The sequence below is a fragment of the Bufo bufo genome, chromosome 6, assembly GCF_905171765.1.
Source record: "Bufo bufo chromosome 6, aBufBuf1.1, whole genome shotgun sequence".
NCBI lineage: Eukaryota > Metazoa > Chordata > Amphibia > Anura > Bufonidae > Bufo > Bufo bufo.
Window position 1 is genome coordinate 74326570 of NC_053394.1, and position 24945 is coordinate 74351514.

The window sequence follows — 24945 nt, forward strand, 5'->3', positions numbered from 1 at the left end:
CCATAAAATACGGAATGCACGTGGCTTTTTTGGTGTTTTATTTTTTTTGCGTGGTATCGAATGGTATCAAGTATCACAATACTCAGTGTGCACTATGTTCTCTCCGGCCAGACAGTGGAGAAGGAGGGAGGGAATCCCTCTCTCCTATGACGCCATCCAGGACCATGCAGTGCCTGATTTCCTCCAGACATGACACTTAGAATTGAGGCCAAAAAGTTAAATTCTAGTTTCATTAGACTAGAGAATCTTGTTTCGCAAAGTCTAAGAGTCCTTTAGGTGCTTTTTTTTTCCCAAGTCCAGGCAGGCTATCATTGGTCTTTTACCGAGGAGAGGCTTCTTTCTGGCCACTGTACCATAAAGGCCAGATTGGATGACTGCTGCAGTGATTGCTGACCTTCTAGAAACTTTTTCCATCTGCACAAATGATCTTTGGAGCTCAGCCACAATGACCATTGGGTTCTTGGTCACCTCTCTTATCAAGGCCCTTGTCCCCCGATTACTTAGTTTGGTGGTGCAGCCACCTCTAGGAAGGGGCCTAGTTGCTCCAAACTCCTTTAATTTAAGAATTATGGAGGCCACTGTTCTCTTGGGAACTTTCAGTGGAGCAGAAAATTCTTGTACCCTTCTCCACCCAATCCTGTCTGGGAGCTCTACAGGCAGTTCTTTCCTCCTCATGGCTTGGTTTTTGCTCTGATATGTATTAGCAGCTGAGAGACCATATGTAGACGAGACTGTGTCTTTCCAAATCATGTCCAATCAACTGAATTTACCACAGGTGGACTCCAATCAAGGTGTAGAAACATCTCAAAATGATCAAGAGAAATGGTATGCTCCAAGAACTACATTTCAAGTGTCATAGTAAAGGGTCCGACTAATTATGTACAGGCAAAATTTCTAAAATGTTGTTTTCACTATGTTATTATGGGATATTGAGTGATTGTTGGGGGGCTATTTAAATTTTTTAATTTTTTTTTATTTTAGCACAAAATAACAAAATGTGAAAAAAGTGAAAGGGTCTGAAGACTTTCCGAATGCATTGTAACTGGAATACCTCTTTAAATAGGTTTCCCGTAAAATCATTTATCACCTACCCAAAAGATGGATGATTGCTGGGGGTTTAACCACTGGGATCCTCATTAATCACAAGAATGTGGGTCCCTGTTGAATCGAGCAGTAGTACACGTATATAACTGCCACTCTATTCACTTCTATGGGACTTATGAATGAGGGCATGTGACTATCTCCATCAGGTCAATAGAAGTGAATGAAACAGTCGTCACGCAGTCAGATTGGATCTGTGAGCAGCAATTTTCCCAGATTCTCAATGGGATTTAAGTCTGGACTTAAACTGGGTCATGCTAACACATGAATATGTTTTGATCTAAACCAGGGATGCTCAACCTGTGGCCCTTTTAGATGTTGTAAAACTACAATTTCCATCATGCCTGAACAGCCTACAGCTATTAGGGCATGCTGGGAGTTTTTTGCAACCGCTGGAGGGCCGCAGGTTGAGCATGCCTGATCTAAACCATTATAAAAGAGAAATATAGTGTCTCACCCGTTTCAATTTCTGGATCTAGATGCACTGTTATCAGACTGCCCCACAGTCTATAGGTAAAAAATTATGTTTTAAAGTGTTAACAGGCACTCAATCACCGGGAACTGTATCGAAAACCAGTAATTTATTATACCAAGTGTAGATAAATAAATGCAGGCAATAAAAATAGATAAAAATAGATAAAAAATAAAGTGGTAGATATTAACATAAAAATAAGAATAAGTATTTAAAAACAAGTACACGTCACAAATTAATATATCAGCTGTCAGTTGTGTGTTCTCCTATGTCAGATTCAAAGCGACTGCCAGTGGTACATAGGACTGTGCTAGATATACTGTAGGCTGGTACTCAGTTATATATGTGACTAAGCAAGACAGGGACACATCCTGAACCAATATACACGATATAATTAGATCCAAAGAAAAGAACACTATTAGATCATAAAAAGCAAGCTCAGTATGATCCTAATGTACCGAGTTCATCCAGTAATCATACTAATTTGATTAAAACGTCCTTTTTATATCCAAAAGTAAATTAATGCTCATTAATTGCAAATAACTGTGAATAATGTCATTTCTTCATGGTTCAATTTTATTCTCTAATCAATGTTCATGATTATGCACAATGAATGGTTACTTGATCCAGATATTGTATGTAGTTTGATTTATGAATCAGTGCTCATTATTTTCAAGGTGCAAATGATGTTATAGCTACCGTAATTCAATTTCATTCATAAATCAATGTTCATAATTATAAACATGAGAAGATAGCTTGATTCAGATATTATTAATCAATGTTCATGATTCACACTGTATATATATTATTTTTCTTTTCAGGTGTAGATAATATAATTAATAGCTTAAGCAGTTGTTCTCGCTATGCTTTGGATGCTTATGTAAATATTGTAACTTTCTTTGTTACTAATGATTAGATTTCACCGCATCGTTCTCCGACTTCTCTGGAGCGGGTCTTCTATTCGAGCACTTGTGTTTTGCTCCTAGACGGAGTCTCCTGGCACCCCGTATCACAGCCGGTGCATCTCCTATGTTCGGCGTCCCACGTGCTTGGGCTGTTCGCTTGATCTCCGATGCAGCGCACTGCTAGTTGATATATCTCAGATTATTGTATCAAGCATTCAAATCTTGCACTCCTGGATCGTGCTGTGGTTACACCGGGGGTATCTTTTGGATTACTGTAATCATACCGTACGTGTTTCGTAGCTACCAGCTCCTTCCTCAGTGGCTCTTACACGTAATCCATAAACTTGTACTATTTATACCCAGTAAATGGGTGGAGCGAGCGTCTCTCTAGGGTTTAACAGAAATACATATATACCTCCAACAGATATGCAGATGCACTAGAAGTATTAAGAATAGAATGATCTTTTTTAATTATTAATCCTAGTGGACCAATTATGGAGATGTCCATTTTGTTACACCAGTCTTATGCCACTTATAACCGAGAACGCATTTTGCGTTTTGAATATATATTTTAGTATATTTTATATACGTTTCTTCAAAGATAAGAAAAATAAGAAAAAAGAGAAAAAAAAAAGCAAAAATGATATGGAATAGAAAGAAACAAATCCTCTCTTCGTAAGTATTGTGGACCTATAAATTTTTAACCCTCAAGGGCCAATGATTAGACATATTTTACTTATTCATTATCCCTTTTTTGTTCTTTCATTCTTGATAAATGAACTATGGAGACTTCTTATCCTACCTCCCCACTAATTGACCTCTATTAGGGTGTAACAGCATCTGCTGTGCGACGCTGTTACACTGCTTACTGCCGCTGTCCGGGACACTCTGTGTGAGTGAAGTTGCTTCTGAGGATTCCGCTCCACAGCTTCCATTCAGCCCTGGACACAACATGAGTTGAGTTTGGCTGGTTTCATGTGTCACTGCTCTAAGGGAGGTACGCATCACTCCCTGGGCTGGGTCAGGTGACCTTGTTGACCAACCGTGGCTCTCCTACACATACTTAAGGGGCTCAGCCCTTTTCCCAGATGCCTGAGTGTCAAGGTCTTAGTCTGTTGCTAAAGAGCTTGATAATCACTTGTATTACTGACCTATACATTGTCCCTGGACTTCGCTTATCGTCTGATCCCTGCCTACTTGCTTTGTCTCTCCCGTTGCCGACCCGGATTGCCTGACCTGTACCTGTGCCGCCTGCCCTGATCTTCTGCCTGTCTGACTACACCTCTGCCTCATCCTTTGGTTCCTGTTTTGTTACTCCTGGTAATGACCCTGCCTGTCTTGTTCCCATTGAGATCACCAGAGAAAAGAAGTTCTTCTTCTGTGCCCTCCCAGATGAAAATGATATCATCTATATAGCGGCGATAGAATTTGATCTTGTGGTGGGCGAGCAGGCCATGTCTTTCTTCAAAGAGGCCCATAAAAAGGTTAGCATACGATGGGGCAAACTTAGTCCCTATCGCAGTCCCTTTGTTCTGGAGATAAAAATTTTCATTGAAAATGAAATAATTGTGCCGTAGAATAAAATCTACAGATCTAGTTAGGAACTCTTTTTGTGAATCTGGCATGGTGGAGTCCAGAGAAAGATAATGTTCTATAGCCAAAAGTCCAAGTTCGTGTTTGATGTTGCTATACAATGAAGCTACATCTAGGGTTACCGACAAATAGTTATCTTGCCAGTGGAAAGGTTTTAGAAGATTAATGAGATGGGCTGTGTCTCTCAAATATGAGGGAAGTGTTTGTACATATTTCTGTAGAAAATAATCAACATAAGCTGAGAGGTTGGAAGTGAGTGAATCTATGCCTGAAATGGTGGATAGGTGATAAATTTATGTATGTTCGGAAGAAAATAAAACTTGGCCAAAGAAGGGTGAGGAGGTGAGAGAAATTGCTTTCCCATTTTGTCTAGTAAATTGGAATGGAGCACTGAGTCTATTAGTTCGACTAATGCTCTCTTAAAGATTGTTGTGGGATCTTCATTTTGGACTCTGTAGTATTCAGGGTCTGACAGGATCCTATGTGACTCATTAACATAATACTCTCGGTCCATAATGACAACACCCCCACCTTTATTGGCATTTTTAATAATTATTTCTACGTTCTCACGTAGGTTTTTATAAGCTTTTCTCTCTCTCGGTTTAAGATTTTGATGGTTCTTAATCATATCTTTATTTTCATTTTCATTTTTGTTTTTATTGTTTCTAATATTGCAAGGCTGGTCTTCCTTACACATTTTCTCCAGTTCTTCTAATACTATGTTATAGTAGCTTTCTATATGTGCACCTCTGCTTTCCAGGTGATAAAACTTGGATTTATTCTTCAAATTAGATGGTATAGGGATCGGCGAGGTGGAATGTGTGCCTGTGTCAGTTGTAAAATCGGTGCTGTTCTCATTAACAGGTGGTTTGGTAAGCTCCTTTATTGTGAAATGACGTTTCAAGGTGAGCTTCCTAATAAATTTGTTGAGATCTATAAATAACTCAAACGGATCAGGGGTATTTGTTGGGCAGAATGATAGTCCTTTGCTGAGTAGTTCTAATTCATTAGGTTCTAGAGTGTAACTAGAAAGATTAAAGATCCCTTTTTCTTTTTGGTTATGTAATTTAACATGATCAGATGAAGAACCACCTTTACTTTCTATTGTTTTGGTACCATTCTTAGCCTTTTCTTTTCTGGTCCGTTTGGATTTACCTCCTCTACATCCCCTAGTTCATTTTTTTTGGTGATGTTAGGGGGGGTGAAAAAATGTGTTATTTTGAGGCTCTGTTGAGTTCCTGTTGGAGTGAAAAAAGGGGTGATTGGTTGATAGACAGACGAAGTCTGTCGCAGAGGGGGGGTCATGAGAAGAGGTGGTGTGGTTGGTGAAATTTTCCCTAAAAAAGGACTATCAGATAGATTGGTAGGTAAGGCTAAGAACGCTTCCGATTGTGTACTAGAATTGGAGTAGGTGGAAATGTTCAAGGAAGATTCTATAGCATTATCCGTTGCATTGGTCATTGCAAGGGGCAATGTAATGGTCATATTGTTAGCCTCTAGTGATCCTATTAAACCCATGTCAGCTGTATTGGTAATTTTGGGATTCGGGGTGACATGGATAGATAAATTAAGCAATTGATCAATACTGGAAACGGAATGGGTGTCATGTGAAGGGAGGCTCAGGATAGTTACAGGGGGGATAATTCCAAGGGTGAAGAGTAGGATGAATTAGGTCGCTGGTAGAGGTCGGATCTCGATTCAGTCTCCTATGATGTGGGGTTCCTATTCGTCATGGAGGGGGTCGGTTTAGTAGCACAGGGATTATTAAACTCTATTGCAAAAGTGGAAGAGTTTTTGGAATTAGAGATATTTGGACACTGCTTTGGATTGATGATCCTATTCGGGAGTAATTTTTTTTGGGGATATTACTATTATAAAATGTTTTTCTTGTCATCGTAGGTATTTGTCCATGTTGTCCTTTGTTGGCAGTATTGATAGTTCGCACCGTATTGAATAGTGCGGGTTTGCTAGGAGCATTGCTGTTGGGGGGGGGGGGGGGGTCTGAGTAGGGTGAGGTGGGGCATGTTGGGTAGAAGATTCTACAAAAATCCAAAGAGTTCCATTACTGCATTTAAACCATTTGAAATTAAAGTATCAAACTCAAAAATTCTCCTAGATTCCCTTCTTGACATGGATGCTATGTGATCTCCTCCCCTCCTTTGTTTCTTCACTTTTTCAAGAGCTATAAAGGTAAGTGTTGATGGATCTTTATTGTGGAACTCTTTATTGTGGAAACCGTTTTTGAGATTGTTAATATGTTCGGATATTCTCTTCTTTAATGTATGTTTGTATACCAATGTATTGTTTGTTACATGATCATTGTATAATGAGATTACATCTGTTGAATTGCATGTCCGATTATCTTTGATCTCTAAATAGAAAGAGTTCCTTGTAGAATATACCTTAGTGGTCTTCTTTGGGAATTTGGTGATTTTAGAATTGTTGCATATCCCACACCTAAAAAATCCATTTAAGTCCAACGAATTGTGTGCTTTCATTACGCCAGTTTTTTTATATGAAGGGGCAATTTTCAAACCTAGATTTGGTGCTTTTGTATAAGTCTATCTGTGGAGTTGGAGTTAGCATTGAACCTATTGTTTTATCTTCTAATATATGATGCCAATGTTTGTTTATTATCTTTTCTACCCCTTTATAATGACTATTAAAGGGTAGGATTATTTGTAAGTTATCATCTTCATTTTTTTCAATTTATTTTTATTTTTTTTAAAAGTCTCTCTCCATAGATCTAACTTTATTTAGGGATGTATTGATTAATTTTAGGGGATATTCTTTTATTAGAAGTTGTTCACTCAGTTGTTGTGCCTCCTTCTCAAATTGATCATCTACGGTACAATTCCATTTTAGTCGTCTAAATTGGCTGGTTGGTATGTTTATCAGCCATCTTGGTAGGTGACAACTTGAGTATGCAACTGTTTCTCGTAACTGATTTTTGGTATGTATTACAAATTAAGTTATGATTTTGTCTCTTAATTGTTATATCCAAAAAATCCACCTTTTCTCTACTAATGTTTGTAGTGAAACTTAGTTTTTTTTAGTTCATATTAATCTCTTGTATAAGGTCCTCTTCTGATTTTTGACAAATTAAAATGATATCGTCTATACAGGGTGGGCCATTTATATGGATACACCTTAATAAAATGGGAATGGTTGGTGATATTAACTTCCTGTTTGTGGCACATTAGTATATGTGAGAGGGGAAACTTTTCAAGATGGGTGGTGACCATGGCGGCCATTTTGAAGTCAGCCATTTTGAATCCAACTTTTGTTTTTTCAATAGGAAGAGGGTCATTTGACACATCAAACGTATTGGGAATTTCACAAGGAAAACAATGGTGTGCTTGGTTTGAACGTAACTTTATTCTTTCATGAGTTATTTACAAGTTTCTGACCACTTACAAAATGTGTTCAATGTGCAGCCCATTGTGTTGGATTGTCAACGCAACCCTTTTCTCCCACTCTTCACACACTGATAGCAACACCGCAGGAGAAATGCTAGCACAGGCTTCCAGTATCCGTAGTTTCAGGTGCTGCACATCTCGTATCATCTGAAGGCAATCGTCTATGCTGTGAAGATACGAGATGTGCAGCACCTGAAACTACGGATACTGGAAGCCTGTGCTAGCATTTCTCCTGCGGTGTTGCTATCAGTGTGTGAAGAGTGGGAGAAAAGGGTTGCGTTGACAATCCAACACAATGGGCAGCACATTGAACACATTTTGTAAGTGGTCAGAAACTTTTAAATAACTCATGAAGGAATAAAGTTACGTTAAAACCAAGCACACCACTGTTTTTCTTGTGAAATTCCCAATAAGTTTGATGTGTCAAATGACCCTCTTCCTATTGAAAAAACAAAAGTTGGATTAAAAATGGCCGACTTCAAAATGACCGCCATGGTCACCACCCATCTTGAAAAGTTCCCCTCCTCACATATACTAATGTGCCACAAACAGGAAGTTAATATCACCAACCATTCCCATTTTATTAAGGTGTATCCATATAAATGGCCCACCCTGTATATCATCGCCAGAGCGCCAGGCTCTCCCTCAGCTTAGGAATGATGACCTCATCCTCCCAATGTGCCATAAAAAGATTGGCATAACTGGGGGCGAAACTGGTGCCCATGGCGGTCCCCCTGGTTTGTTGAACCCTATAGAGAAGCTTACTCCACTCACGTACTGGGTATAAATAGTACAAGTTTATGGATTACGTGTAAGAGCCACTGAGGAAGGAGCTGGTGGCTCCGAAACCCATATGGTATGATTACAGTAATCCAAAATATACCCCCGGTGTAACCACAGCATGATACAGGAGTGCAAGAGTGGAACGCTTTATACAAGGATCCGAGATATATCAACTAGCAGTGTGCTGCATCAGAGATCAAGCGAACAGCCCGAGCACGTGGGACGCTGAACAGAGGCGATGCACCGACTGTGATACGGGGTGCCAGGAGACTCGGTCTAGGAGCAAAGCACAAGTGCTCGAATAGAAGACCCGCTCCAGAGAAGTCAACGATGCGGTGAAATCGAATCATTAGTAACAAAGAAAGTTACAATATTTACATAAGCATCCAAAGCATAGCGAGAACAACTGCTTAAGCTATTAATTATATTATCTACACCTGAAAAGAAAAATAATATATATACAGTGTGAATCATGAACATTATTTAATAATATCTGAATCAAGCTATCTTCTCATGTTTATAATTATAAACATTGATTTATGAATGAAATTGAATTAGCTATAACATCATTTGCACCTTGAAAATAATATAATTACCTATCATAAGCACTGATTCATAAATCAAACTATATACAATATCTGGATCAAGTAACCATTCATTGCGCATAATCATGAACACTGATTAGAGAATGAAATGGAACCATGAAGAAATGATTTTATTCACAGTTATTTGCAATTAATGAGCATTGATTTTCTTTTGGATACAAAAAGGATGTTTTAATCAAATCAGTATGATTATTGGATGAACTCGGTACATTAGGATCATACTGAGCTTGCTTTTTATGCTCTAATAGTGTTCTTTTCTTTGGAACTAATTATATTGTGTATATTGGTTCAGGATGTGTCCCTGTCTTGCTTAGGCTACTTACAAACTCACGTTTGGTCCGGATCCGTCATGGATCTGCACAGACTGATCCGTTCAAATACTGTATTTTTCGCCCTATAAGACGCACTTTCCCCCCCCAAAAGTGGGAGAAAAATAGCAGTGCGTCTTAAGGGACGAATGCTGCTGATTTTGCCGAATTTTCAATGATACACCCGCCGCGATGCCGCGCGGCGGGTGTATCAGCTGTGAGGGGGGAGGGGCTGGGGGCCGGCATCTGCTTTCATAATGACAGAGGGGCCCGTGCAGTGACTGTATTCTACTACACGGGCCCCGCTCACTGTATAATCGTATCTGTAATAGTTAATTATGTATATACCGGTAATCGCATAATCAGCGCCTGTATTACTTACAACTACAAGCGCTCGGTAGGTAGCAGAGAGGAGGGAGGAGGCAGACCGGGAGGACGGGCGCCGGCAGCGTGAGTCACTACGTCACGCGCCTGCGCCGCCCACTTTATGAATGAAGCAGCGGCGTGGGCGCATGACGTAGTGACTCACGCTGCCAGCGCCCGTCCTCCCGGCCTGCCTCCTCCCTACTCTCTGCTACCGAGCGCTTGTAGTTGTAAGTAATACAGGCGCTGATTATGCGATTACCGGTATATAAATGATTAACTATTACAGATACGATTATACAGTGAGCGGGGCCCGTGTAGTAGAATACAGTCACTGCATGGGCCCCGCTGTCATTATAAAAGCAGATGCGACCCCCACCCCCTGTATTGTGGGTCATTCACTACAGGGACACTGTTTTGGAGGGGATCTGTGGATGACACATAGCATAAGATGCTATATATGTGTCATCCACAGATCCCCCCATAACAGTGTCATACACAGATCCCCATAACAGTGCCATCCAGAGACCCCAATAAGAGCCACCCACAGATCCCCCATAAGTGTCACCCACAGATCCCCCATAAGTGTCACCCACAGATCCCCCATAAGTGTCACCCACAGATCCCCCATAAGTGTCACCCACAGATCCCCCATAAGTGTCACCCACAGATCCCCCATAAGTGTCACCCACAGATCCCCCATAACAGTGCATCACCCACAAATCCCCCATAACAGTGCGTCACCCACAGATCCCCCATAACAGTGCGTCACCCACAGATCCCCCATAACAGTGCGTCACCCACAGATCCCCCATAACAGTGCGTCACCCACAGATCCCCCATAACAGTTCGCCATTCACAGATCCCCCATAACAATTCGCCATCCACAGATCCCCCATAACAGTGTGCCATCCACAGACCACAATTAGTTCAAACCCCACCAAAAGCACACCTATTGGTTCAAAATATTTTTTTTCTTATTTTCCTCCTCAAAAACCTAGGTGCGTCTTATGGGTCGGTGCGTCTTATAGGGCGAAAAATACGGTAATAGAACCGTCTGCATCCATTCAGAACGAATCCATTTGTATTACCTTTAACATAGTCAAGACGGATCTGTCTTGAACACCATTGAAAGTCAATGGAGGAAGGATCAGTTTTCTATTGTGCCAGATTGGGTCATAGAAAACGGATCAATCCCTATTGACTTACATTGTGTGTCAGAACGGATCCATTTGGCTCAGTTTCGTCAGATGGACACCAAAATGGTCCGCCTCCAAAGCGGAATGGAGACGGAATGGAGGCAAACTGATGCATTCTGAGCGGATCCTTTTCCATTCAGAATGCATTAGGGCAAAACTGATCCGTTTTGGACCGCTTGTGAGAGCCCATGACGGATCTCACAAATGGAAAGCCAAAATGCGAGTGTGAAAGTAGCCTTAGTCACATATATAACTAAGTACCAGCCTACAGTATATCTAGCACAGTCCTATGTACCACTGGCAGTCGCTTTGTATCTGACTGAGTAATATAGGACATTCAACTGACACAACTGACAGCTGATATATTAATTTGTGACGTGTACTTGTTTTTAAACTTACTCTTATTTTTATGTAAATATTTACCAATTTATTTTTTATCAATTTTTATCTATTTTTATTGTCTACATTGATTTATCTACACTTGGTATAGTACAATACTGGTTTTCGGTACAGTTCCTGGTGATTGAGTGCCTGTTAACACTTTGAACACTTCTTCTTTACACTTCTCCACAACTTTATCTCTGACCTGTCTGGTGTGTTCCTTTTTTTCATGATGCTGTTTGATCACTAAAGTTCTCTAACAAATCTCTGAAGCCTTCACAGAATAGCTGTAGTTATACTGAGAATAAAGTACACACAGTTAAACTCTATTTACTAATAAGGTGACTTCTGAAGGTAATTGGTCACACTGGATTTTATTTTGGGGCATCAGAGTACAGGGATCTGAATACAAATTCATGACACACTTTCCAGATTTGATTTTATTTTAAAAAAAAATTATAATATTGAATACCATGTATTATTTTCTTTTCACTTCACACATACTTGCTACTTTGCGTTCGTGTATAAAATATTTTTAAGTTTGTGGGTTTAATGTAAAAAAAAATTGGAAAAGTTCAGGGGGTATAAATATTTTTTTAAGGCACTGTAAATCACAGTGCAATTTTGCAGTAAAAATACGTCGGATTGGTTTTTGCCTGTCATGTGCCCACCTTTCAGCTGGGCTGTGTTCACAATTGTCTTTCAGACATGCTACATACAGGATTGCCTCAGTAACTGTGCCGCCCAGCATACTCCGTGCATCTCTCCACACCCACTGTCAGATCAGGCAAGGAAATGGAATTAAAGGGACACGTTAAAGGATCCTTTTGGTTTTCCAGTAGTTTTGATAATAATAATGGGTACATTGGATGTACAGTCTTTGTACACTATAATCCATCATGATCAGGGAATCCATGCCATGAAAGAACAATTAACACATGATGGAAAATTACCTATTCAACAGATAGAATATATAACGGAGGCGGTTCGATTTATATTGGATCATAATTATTTTTACTTTGATACAGAATTTTACGTTCAAGTGCAAGGTACAGCCATGGGCACCAGGTTTGCCCCCAGCTATGCCAACGTTTTTATGGCTCAGTGGGAACAGGACACCATTGTCCCAAGGCTGGGGACAGACCTGGTGCTCTGGAATCGTTATATAGACGACGTGTTGTTTATATGGAAAGGTGATCAAATATCACTTGATCTCTTTTTAGAAAGTATTAATGACAACTTAGGCCTCTTTCACACTTGCGTTGTCCGGATCCGGCGTGTACTCCACTTGCCGGAATTACACGCCGGATCCGGAAAAACGCAAGTGTACTGAAAGCATTTGAAGACGGAACCGTCTTCCAAATGCGTTCAGTGTTACTATGGCACCCAGGACGCTATTAAAGTCCTGGTTGCCATAGTAGGAGCGGGGAGCGGGGGAGCGGTATACTTACAGTCCGTGCGGCTCCCGGGGCGCTCCAGAATGACGTCAGGGCGCCCCATGCGCATGGATGACGTGTCCAATGCGATCACATGATCCATGCGCTTGGGGCGCCCTGACGTCACTCTGGAGCGCCCGGGGAGCCGCACGGACGGTAAGTATGCTGCTCCCCCGCTCCCCGCTACACTTTACCATGGCTGCCAGGACTTTAGCGTCCCGGCAGCCATGGTAACCACTCTGAAAAAGCTAAATGTCGGCTCCGGCAATGCGCCGAAACGACGTTTAGCTTAAGGCCGGATCCGGATCAATGCCTTTCAATGGGCATTAATTCCGGATCCGGCCTTGCGGCAAGTGTTCCGGATTTTTGGCCGGAGCAAAAAGCGCAGCATGCTGCGGTATTTTCTCCGGCCAAAAAACGTTCCGTTCCGGAACTGAAGACATCCTGATGCATCCTGAACGGATTTCTCTCCATTCAGAATGCATTAGGATAATCCTGATCAGGATTCTTCCGGCATAGAGCCCCGACGACGGAACTCTATGCCGGAAGACAAGAACGCAAGTGTGAAAGAGCCCTTACTGAACTTGCACTTTACGGCCACCACAAGTACCTCTTCAGTCGAATTTTTGGATCTGCAAATTAACATAGAAAAAGAAAAATTAGTTTGTAGCACCTATCAAAAACCTACGTCTAAAAATAGCTATATATTATATGATAGCTGCCATCTACCACAATGGTTGGTCAATATTCCATCAGGACAATTTAGACGGATCAAAAGAAATTGCTCAAAAGAAGAAATTTTCGAATCAGAAGCGATAAAATTAAAGGACCAATTTTTGCAGAAAAAATACCCACTGCAAGTATTGGAATCCTCTCTAGAAATAGTGCGCAAACTTGATCGAAATACTTTCTTTTTAGATAAAACAGAAATACCAAAGACCGACGAGAATGTAAGACTAATATTGCCTTTTAACTCTCAATATAAAAAGATCAGATATATAATTAATAAACATTGGCATCATATTGTCAAAGACAAAACAATAGGTCACATTTTACCAAATAAACCTCAAATCACCTTCACCAAAGCTCCCAACTTGGGCTTATTGGTAGCACCCACAATCATTAACAAACTCCCAAATACACCATCAATTCAAAAATGGATAGGGTTAACAGGTTTTCATAGATGTGGGGCATGTATGGGATGTAGATCCACCACATTCCCTAAAAAAACTATTGAAGTTAAATCTACCAGCAACACTTATATTTATAAAATCAGAGAGTTCTTGACATGCAATACAGAAAGTGTCATATACATTATTCAATGCCCATGCAGAAAACAATACGTGGGCAGAACGAAAAGAACACTGAAAAAACGTATTGCTGAGCATATCTCAAACATTAAAAAAGGTTATGACAAACATACCTTATCCCTGCACTTTAAGATGGTACATAATCAAAATCCACATGGAATGACCTTTGCAGCCTTGGAGAAGGTGAATATTCACTGGAGAGGAGGAGACCATATAAGTCGCATGTCTAGAATCGAATCCCAAAAAAATTTTGAGTTCAATTCTATCCTCCCTCTAGGACTAAATGCGGAAATGGAAGTTTTTGGTTTTTTGTAGATTACTGACCTTGTATGCATTATTGTTCACTAGGAATATTACACAATTAATCCTTAGTTGACGTTGGTGCCAGCCATGCATTTGATAAATTGGGTATAGAAAATTAATAACTGATAAATATACTAACTGTATCAATTGCATTGATTATATTAATATCTTACTAAATTATGTAATATTGTACTTTAAAAAAACATTTTTATTATTTTTATCATTTTTATCTATTTTAATTACAAAGTCCCATAGGTATTATTCTGCATCATAACAATCCAATATTGATTATATTTTATATTGTAACACATATTTTTATACTCAGATATATATATATATATGATGCTGTTTGACCGGGGACACCTGTATATGGGGATCAACACCTATGATCCATAATGAATAAGGATGTAGACACGGTCAAACAACAGTGAATACGACAAATACGATAAATGAAGCAGAATAATGAGTGGAATTGTATCATTACCAGTATAATATAGATACCCAATATGATTAATGAACGACCCATTGGATAACTCTATAAATTATACTATACATAATATATGCTGGTCACAATTTTTATATTTTTTAAATTTTTTTAATCTTTTATCCTTTTACTATTTTAATCTTGAAGAGCGGTATTCTTAATAATCTGATCTTGCTTGTATTTCTACATGCAACTAAATAAAGATCACAATTGTGTTTATAGGGACAAAACGCACAAAAACCGCATCAGATTGAGAAACAAGCAACATCAAATATCAACCGCATCCAAAGATATATGAAATGACGATTAGATATAAATCACATGCTATATGCAAAGAATCCTGTATCAATAAGTAATTTTAAACTAAACTCATATTTAATTCGACTATGATGGTTTTAGGACTTTGTTCACATGGAAGACCGCATGAAAATATCATACCATCAGCCAATGCGTTTATTTTTATTATTTATTTTTTATACACATGTATATATACATTCATATACATTACTATGTATTTCCGACACTTAGATTATGTTTATAGGTATATATTCATGTGCAAATAATCAATAACCAAATGTCAAACAGTCGGCAATCCTAAATCCAGATTTTCCGTTCCACCTCATGATGATGAAATAAATCATAATGAACAGATGGCTCTAGCCCTATATAAACTCTTGGACAGCAGACGAGACTTGACCACTGAGGAAGGAGTCACTGCCAACTCCGAAACGCGTCTGGTGCACAAGTCTCGAGTAAAGCAAGTAAGAAACCGCAGCGTATTACCTGCGCAACATTTGGAGTTCTTTGAAGCGCTTTCTACATATCGGACAGGAAGAAATTTAAGTCCAGCTGTGTCTATACCAACAGACAAAAACACAGAAATATAGTGGCAATACTGGAGGAGCGGCTCAACCCCTAACACTGTAGCGTGTTTTACATTGGGGGAGCAGCCCCACCGCATGCGGACCGCAGCAAACGACTATCCCCAGCAAAAAATGCATACGGTGGAGGGGTTGAGCCGCTCCTCCAGTATTGCCACTATATTTCTGTGTTTTTGTCTTGTTTCATATGTAGTGTATGTGCCGTTACCTGGCATTCAAACACTCTTTTGCACCTGGTGACCTCCATCACAGGCTCTGATATGGGCGTGGCTTGCAGTCTTGGCTTTGTTCACATTGCACTAGTTGTCCTGCTAGGCGTTTGTGTGGAAGCCTGGCTGCGAGCTGGATTACATCGCCTTCAGACCGTGTTCACACCATAGGTAGCGTAGTGGTAGGACCCTTTGCCATGCTGAGTGACCGTGACGTGGTGCAATGATGGGCTCCGATATTTTCCTGACAGGAATATATTGGCGAAAGTCTCAGCTTTTAATATCTGCATTTATGACTAGCCAGTATAGTCAGTGGCATATCCGTTTGGTGCATTTTTTCTGTGATTTATACCAACAGACACCAAGGTAACGCCGACAATTCAAGTGGGTCAGAACATACAGACCCCGGCGTCTAAACGGACAGTTTCTTTCCCTGCCACGGTACCCTGCTCACATACACCGAGAGCGGACCAGAACTGAGACCTCTTGTGCTGCAACACGTGGGACGCCACGCTGAGCACGAGTGACCGGTCACTTTACCGCTTCAAACAGTGAGTAGTGTGTTCACACACAGCAAGCCACTATAAATGCATTATTTGATATGCTGTAACAATCAGCAAGCAAGATACGAGACTTTGAATACCATTGCAACATACTAGCCACAGCTGCTAGTCACTATTCAATACTAACAGAGATATAGCGCATTTACCATTGCGCAATTGGATATATTCATTATTAAACCCACGATCCCTATTGAGTACCAGTGACACCCCTACTGGTTATTCGAGTCCACAAAGATGGTTATTTATGTATTAAATGTATTTTATTGAAAGTATTTTATGATATTAAGTTACCATATATTATTTTATTGCGACAATTAAATAGTCTAAACGCATTGGCTGCAGTTCCATTTGATTTTCACATGTAGGTGTGCCCCTCTGCTCTACTTAATACATTTTACAGTTGGTTTCATATTGATAAATATGGAGAGTAAAAAATCATTTAAAGAGAAAGGTGGTGCTCAGAAAATACGAGAAAAACGGTCCAAAGAACTTGAGTTAGCAGGAAAGGATCCTAAGCAAATGAAACAATCTTTTTTGGTGGTATGTTAAAAGTTCGAAAATTAAGGCTGGTTCTTACATTTTATGTCACAGAAATGTATATTCACTCTTTAATAACAAGAATGAATATATCTACCATATATACTCGTCTATAAGTTGATCTCGTCTATAAGTCGAGTGCAGTTTTTTTTACCAACAATTGTGAAATATGCTATTACTCGTGGATAAGTCAAGGGTAAAACTTGGGGCAATGAAATCCTGTAATTTTTATTATTTTGTTAGATTTTACCTAGGCAAAGATCCTGGAACAATCAAACAGTTACGGTACCTACTTCTCTGGATCTCAGTGCACACACCCAGCTCCAAAGCTATTAGATGACCATGCCTGAATGTAGCAGGCACATTCGGTTAGCGTTATCTCGCCAGCTAGTGTTCCTACTTGTGGCTCACTACAGCCACGGCTGCAATAGTGACGTGGAAAGGGGGTACCGATAGGTGGCAGTCATCAGCAATAGCTGCACTGTATTCTAAATCGGCCTGCTGTTGTCCGTGTGTGTACCCGGTATCTGGGTTGACGTACAGCTAAGTACACTAGCACTACCGGTAACTCGATATTGCCCAGCATTCAATGTGAACAAAATTCTATCTAAACTAGCATGAACCCGTGGATCTGTGTTTTAAAATGGAGTTTACGATTAAAATTTCTCGAGTATATAAACGGTAGTCTGTTGGCATGTGCGATGTGCATGATGAAGTTTTATGTTTGTTAAGATTCATAATGGATTATCAAGGAGTGTGCATACTTGACTTTCCATAGTGATCAGTTTTACTTTTTTTTAAGATAAATATTTACTTATTTGAAATCTCATAAAATCTTACATGTAAGGTAAGTATGAATTGTATATCCTTTGTTTGCATGAGTTTTTATTTTTTATTTTTATGTTACCATAAAAGTTTGGAGTTTCTTGGTTACATCTATTTTGGGGAGATTAAAATAGGTTGACAAAAAAAATGTTATTTTAGGCTGGTGGTATACATCCAAGAATTCCTGTTGATGAGGTTCATACCAGCCAAAGTGCTCCTTCAAGCATGCCAGTTGTGTCCGTCGAAGATGAGGTGAGCCTACTAGCAGAAGAACAGGTGATTGAGGAGGAGCTGGTGTCAGAATGCAGAGAGCAAGCGCAGATGAATGACCCAGATGTCTTTGAAGACCTTCCTGAATTAGAATGTATCACACCTGAAGACATGTCAGAAAGTGTTATAAGTGATCCATCAGAAATATATTTTAGTCTTCCTCCTGCATGTTCCATAGCAGAAAAAAATTATTTTGTTGAAAAACACCCTTTTCAGCCAACCAGGACTGAATGTGCAGATCTTCCTTTTCAATTTTTTATTACCGCAAAAAGTCCAATGGGCATCGTATTAAGTGTTCATGGCTGAGTTGTAAGATAAAGGATCGAAAGTTAGAAGCATTTTTTTGCAGCATATGCATTGCCTTTTCTAATCCCTCTTCCTCGTTCACTAGTGGTTGTTCTAATTTTCGACATTGCATTCAGCAGCAAATAAGCACGAATCTTTAAAAAGTCATTGTGATGCTGTTAGTGCTTATTTTACCATGAAAACAAATGGAAGCATTGACACATTAATAAATCGGGCTCAAGTCTCCAGAAGAAAGAAGGAGATACTACAAAGTATTGAGGTATTAAACCGTATATTTAATATTGTAAAACTCCTCGGAAAACAGGGATTACCATTTCGTGCCCATGGCGCTAATGAATCGCTGTACAATTTAAATAACATTGAAATAAACCATGGGAATTTTCTGGAAATTGTCCTACTTTTTTCACAGTATGATATTCCTCTTAAAAATCACCTTGATAAATGTGTTCAGGACAGTGAAAAAAGAAAATAGCGATTGAAAGACAGAAAAACATCAGGAAAACATTCAACTGGACGTGGATCTCTTGTGACATTTTTGTCCAATAATACAATAAAAAAGTATTTGCCGCAATAGTTCGAAGAATGAAAGACGCAATTGTGTCTGAAATCGGAGAGAAACGATTCAGTATACAGGTTGACTCCACACAAGATGTTGGAGTTGTAGATCAAGCAACAGTAGTTGCGAGTTATGTGCAAGATAATGCCATTAAAGAACGGCTTGTGGCGATTCTCCCTGTTAAAGATGCTACAGGAAAAGGATTTCACAAACTTTTAATGTCCTGTTTTGTTGTACTTGGATTAGATTTCCAAACAATTGCCGGTGAATCATTTGATGGTGCAGCAAATATGAGGAGTGCGTATGTGGGACTACGTGCACAGATTGCGAAGGTAGTGTCAGATGCGGTTTATATCTGGTGCTATAGTCATATCCTTAACCTGTGTGTCTCAGATTGCTGTCAAGTATTGGAATCAAAAAATTTTTGGGGTCTCCTAAATCGCTTGGCAACCTTTTATTGGAGACTCCCACAAAAGAATGAATATCTGGAAAGACTAACTGGATAGACGACATGGACAGGAAAAACATTTAAAGTTACAAAAAATTGGAAAGACAAGATGGTGGGCAAAAGAAAAGGCCCTTAACTGGATTTTTGGTGAAAAACATTCTCTTTATTTAGACACCCTTGAAGTTTTATATGTAGTTTCCCAGAGTAACTTCGAAAACCACTTCTGAGGCCTCATCCCTTTTTCACAATCTTTGTCAGTTTAGGATTATCCTTACAGCAAACATATTTTTACAGGTTTTTGATGTTATAGAGCCCGTGTCAAAATATCTACAAACCAGTGGCCTTGACTTCAAGGCAGCATGGCAAATGGTCGAACGTGCAGTTGAGCAACTGAAAAAAATTAATTTCAACAATCTTAAACAAAAGGCTGAACACTTTGCAATAAAAACAAATTAGTTAATGGATGAAAGTGATGTTCTCAACTCCTTGGAAGTCGAGACCATGCTTCCAGTTCGAAGAGTGGCACGAAAAAAACGCTTGGCTGGAGAATCTTCACATGTTGAACAACCTGATGAAGAAATGCAATGTTTTCGAGCTAGTGTGTTCAGATCAATTCTGGACCAAATCATACAAAGCATGACAGAGAGATTTTCAGAAAATAAGCAATTGGTCATGGAATCCCACTACTTGGATCCTCGCACGTTTCAGAAAATTAGGACAGATCCCAAAGTTCTAGATAGAGGGGCACTAGAGAGAATTTCTAAGTTAGCCAAAGTAAATGAATGTTCTCTCAAAACTGAATTAATAAGTTTTGCCAACTTATTTCCAAGTCTTACAGGATGTCTTTCTGAAGACGAGACACAGAAAGTGGAAATAATTCTTGATGATGATGATGATGAGGACATTAATGACTGGATTCCACCTACTGACAAACTAGGTGAGGTACAAAAGGAATCAAAGTGCGGTTCTTGCAAGCAGTGCTTTCTTTGCTGTCACAGGTTGTTGTTAAAATACAACCTTTATTCTACAGCTTATGAAAATCTTTCTATCACGTATGAGTACCTGTTGAGCCTTTCTTTTACACAGGTGTCATGTGAGAGAGCATTCAGCAAGCTAAAACTCATCAAGACCCGACTGCGAGCCACAATGGGACAAGAACTGCTTGATGCTCTAAAGCTCATGTCACTGGAGAGAGATCTTCTGGAACAGGTCCAGTTTCCAGATGTATTGGAAATTATTCCTCAAAGTTCTTCCTTGATGAGGTCTTTGCTAAACGTTTGATCAAATATTTAGTTTAAAAGTTTTATACAGATATTTCTTTCTCTGGCTTCTGTATTTAAAAAAAAAGGGTATTGTGTCCATACATTGTTCATTTGTTAAAACTGTAGATTTTATTTTTGTTAAACATCATTTTAGAAACATAGAAACATAGAATGTGTTGGCAGATAAGAACCATTTGGCCCATCTAGTCTGCCCAATATACTGAATACTATGGATAGCCCCTGCCCCTATCTTATATGAAGGATGGACTTATGCCTATCCCATGCATGCTTAAACTCCTTCACTGTATTTGCAGCTACCACGTCTGCAGGAAGGCTATTCCATGCATCCACTACTCTCTCAGTAAAGTAATACTTCCTGATATTACTTTTAAACCTTTGCCCCTCTAATTTAAAACTGTGTCCTCTTGTAGCAGTTTTTCTTCTTTTAAATATTCTCTCCTCTTTTACCTTGTTGATTCCCTTTATGTATTTAAAAGTTTCTATCATATCCCCTCTGTCTCGTCTTTCTTCCAAGCTATACATGTCAAGGTCCTTTAATCTTTCCTGGTAAGTTTTATCCTGCAATCCATGTACCAGTTTAGTAGTTCTTCTCTGAACTCTCTCCAAAGTATCAATATCCTTCTGGAGATATGGTCTCCAGTACTGAGCACAATACTCCAAATGAGGTCTCACTAGTGCTCTGTAGAGCGGCTTGAGCACCTCCCTCTTTCTACTGGTAATGCCTCTCCCTATACACCCAAGCATTCTGCTAGCATTTCCTGCTGCTCTATGACATTGTCTGCCTACCTTTAAGTCTTCTGAAATAATGACCCCTAAATCCCTTTCCTCAGATACTGAGGTTAGGACTGTATCACTGATTTTATATTTTTTGCTATTACAATTAAATTATGTTAAACCACATTGTATAATATTTGTCTTGCTTCATAACATCAAAATCCGTTATAAAACAAGGTTAAGGTGGGTGTGGACGGTGAGCTGATTTGGTGGTGCAATGGGCCACTTGACTGGATTTGCCCCCCAGGACTAAGGCTGCCAGCCCTCCCCTGTACAGGGCCCCCATTCCTGTGATGGGTAAGGTCCCAGTGGTCAGAGCCCCATGATCCAATAGTTATTTCTTCAGGATAGGGGCTAACTTGATATAAGCAGAATACTCTTTTAACGATAATGGTTCCTGTCACCATTCAACTGGTATTTGTCTAAGGCCTCTAAGGCAGGGATCAGAAACCTCCAGCACTGCAGCTGTTCAGAAACTACAACTCCCAAAATCCTCCTTTCACTTCTATGGGAGTTACAAGAACAGGCAAGTAAGTGTGCAAGCTGGGAGTTGTAGTTTCACAGCACCTGAAGTGCTGAAGGTTGCTGACCCCTGCTGTAAGGCCTCTTTCACATGTCAGTGAATCATAGATGTGTGTAGGGTTGCACCAGATATCGAATTATCAATACCCCCCTCACTATTACATTCATTGGTAGCGCAGTCCCCCCCCCCTCAGTATTATATTCATTGGTAGCGCAGTGCGTCCCCCCTCAGTATTATATTCATTGGTAGCACAGTGCGTCCCACCTCAGTATTATATTCATTGGTAGCGCAGTGCGTCCCCCCTCAGTATTATATTCATTGGTAGCACAGTGCGTCCCACCTCAGTATTATATTCATTGGTAGCGCAGTGCGTCCCCCCTCAGTATTATATTCATTGGTAGCGCAGTGCGTCCCCCCTCAGTATTATATTCATTGGTAGCGCAGTGCGTCCCCCCTCAGTATTATATTCATTGGTAGCGCAGTGCGTCCCCCCTCAGTATTATATTCATTGGTAGCGCAGTGCGTCCCCCCTCAGTATTATATTAATTGGTAGCGCAGTCCCCCCCCTCAGTATTATATTCACTGGTAGCGCAGTGCGTCCCACCTCAGTATTATATTCATTGGTAGCGCAGTGCGTCCCCCCTCAGTATTATATTCATTGGTAGCACAGTGCGTCCCACCTCAGTATTATATTCATTGGTAGCGCAGTGCGTCCCCCCTCAGTATTATATTCATTGGTAGCACAGTGCGTCCCACCTCAGTATTATATTCATTGGTAGCGCAGTGCGTCCCCCCTCAGTATTATATTCATTGGTAGCACAGTGCGTCCTCCCTCAGTATTATATTCACTGGTAGCGCAGTGCGTCCCCCCTCAGTATTATATTCATTGGTAGCGCAGTGCGTCCCCCCTCAGTATTATATTCATTGGTAGCGCAGTGCGTCCCGCCTCAGTATTATATTCATTGGTAGCGCAGTGCGTCCCCCCTCAGTATTATATTCATTGGTAGCACAATGCGTCCTCCCTCAGTATTATATTCACTGGTAGCGCAGTGCGTCCCCCCTCAGTATTATATTCATTGGTAGCGCAGTGCGTCCCCCCTCAGTATTATATTCATTGGTAGCGCAGTGCGTCCCGCTTCAGTATTATATTCATTGGTAGCGCAGTGCGTCCCCCCTCAGTATTATATTCATTGGTAGCGCAATGCGTCCCCCCTCAGTATTATATTCATTGGTAGCGCAGTGCGTCCCCCCTCAGTATTATATTCATTGGTAGCGCAGTGCGTCCCCCCTCAGTATTATATTCATTGGTAGCGCAGTGCGTCCCCCCTCAGTATTATATTCATTGGTAGCGCAGTGCGTCCCCCCTCAGTATTATATTCATTGGTAGCGCAGTGCGTCCTCCCTCAGTATTATATTCATTGGTAGCGCAGTGCGTCCCCCCTCAGTATTATATTCATTGGTAGCGCAGTGCGTCCTCCCTCAGTATTATATTCATTGGTAGCACAGTGCGTCCCACCTCAGTATTATATTCATTGGTAGCGCAGTGCGTCCCGTCTCAGTATTATATTCATTGGTAGCGCAGTGCGTCCCCCCTCAGTATTATATTCACTGGTAGCGCAGTGCGTCCCCCCTCAGTATTAAATTCACTGGTAGCGCAGTGCGTCCCCCCTCAGTATTATATTCATTGGTAGCGCAGTGCGTCCCCCCTCAGTATTATATTCATTGGTAGCGCAGTGCGTCCCCCCTCAGTATTATATTCATTGGTAGCGCAGTTCGTCCTCCCTCAGTATTATATTAATTGGTAGCACAGTGCGTCCTCCCTCAGTATTATATTCATTGGTAGCGCAGTAGTTGCTATGGGTAACTAAGGCCTTGTTTACATTTCCGTTTTTCACTAACGTGTTCTATCCGCAATTCCCACGGACAGCACACATACCCATTGATTTTAATATGTCTGTTCGCAGATCAGTATTTTTTTATTGACCATGGGTCAGTGAAAATATCACGGCGACATGCACTACTTTGGTCCATGATGCAGACCAAACACGCCCATTGACCTCTATGGGTCCGTGAAAATCATGATAAATCACGTCATCCATGTTTTGTTCGTTTTTCACTGACCGCTTATACGAGAGGCTTTCGAAATGAATTTTCAGTCTAGCAGTGCCCGTGGAATACGGAGGGCAAATAAACGGACAGACAGGCCAAACACGGATCCTTCATGGACAGCTTCGCGGATGAGATGTGCGGACAAATTTTCGACATCAAACAAATATGGAAATGTGAACGAGGCCTAAGACAGTTTTGATACATGAGGTTCAGCGAGGTGTAAATAAACCCATTAAAATCAATGGGCACGTGTCATGTCTGTGGAAAATGGTAATGTGAACGAGGCCATATTTGGTGGATCTGCACTTTGAGGACTGGAAAATACAAAATACATCCAGGTGTGCGCATGAGGCCACATGAGGGTATTCCAGCTTTAATGTTCTCATTTACATCTATTTAAAACTTTGCTGGTAGACCTTTATTATTGCTGTACATTTGCCTCTCCCTAAAGAAAAAAACTGGTGCGGTCCATTTTAGTCCTGTAAAATGCATCCCTAGGGGAGCTAGGACCAAACATGGCGTCAGTCATGTGACCCTGACAAGTATCATGTGACCTGGCTTCCAGTTCGGTGCCCAGGTATCTGCATATACTGTACTACCTGCAGAAGCAGAGCTGTGGGTGCTCTTATTTATTTTTTTAAAAACCCCTCTAAACTTTATTGACAACATGACATCATTTTAAGACACACGCACACACAAAGATGTAGTGACTGAAATACCCACAATAAAAATCCTGATTCCACCACCAGTGCAGATACATGGGCTGTACCATTTTTTGCATATAGGGGTGAACTGCATTATATGAGGGAAGTACTTATGCAGAATTTTACATACGTATAGATTAGAAAATTGTATTCATTCCTATTATATAAACAAATAAGTTCAAAAATAAAAACCGGAACACCCCTTTAAGCCATGACTCTAGTGTGAGGAGAACCCCAGGCATTTTAGCTACTAAACTAAACTCCTCTGACCACGGCGCCCCCGGCTGACACAAAC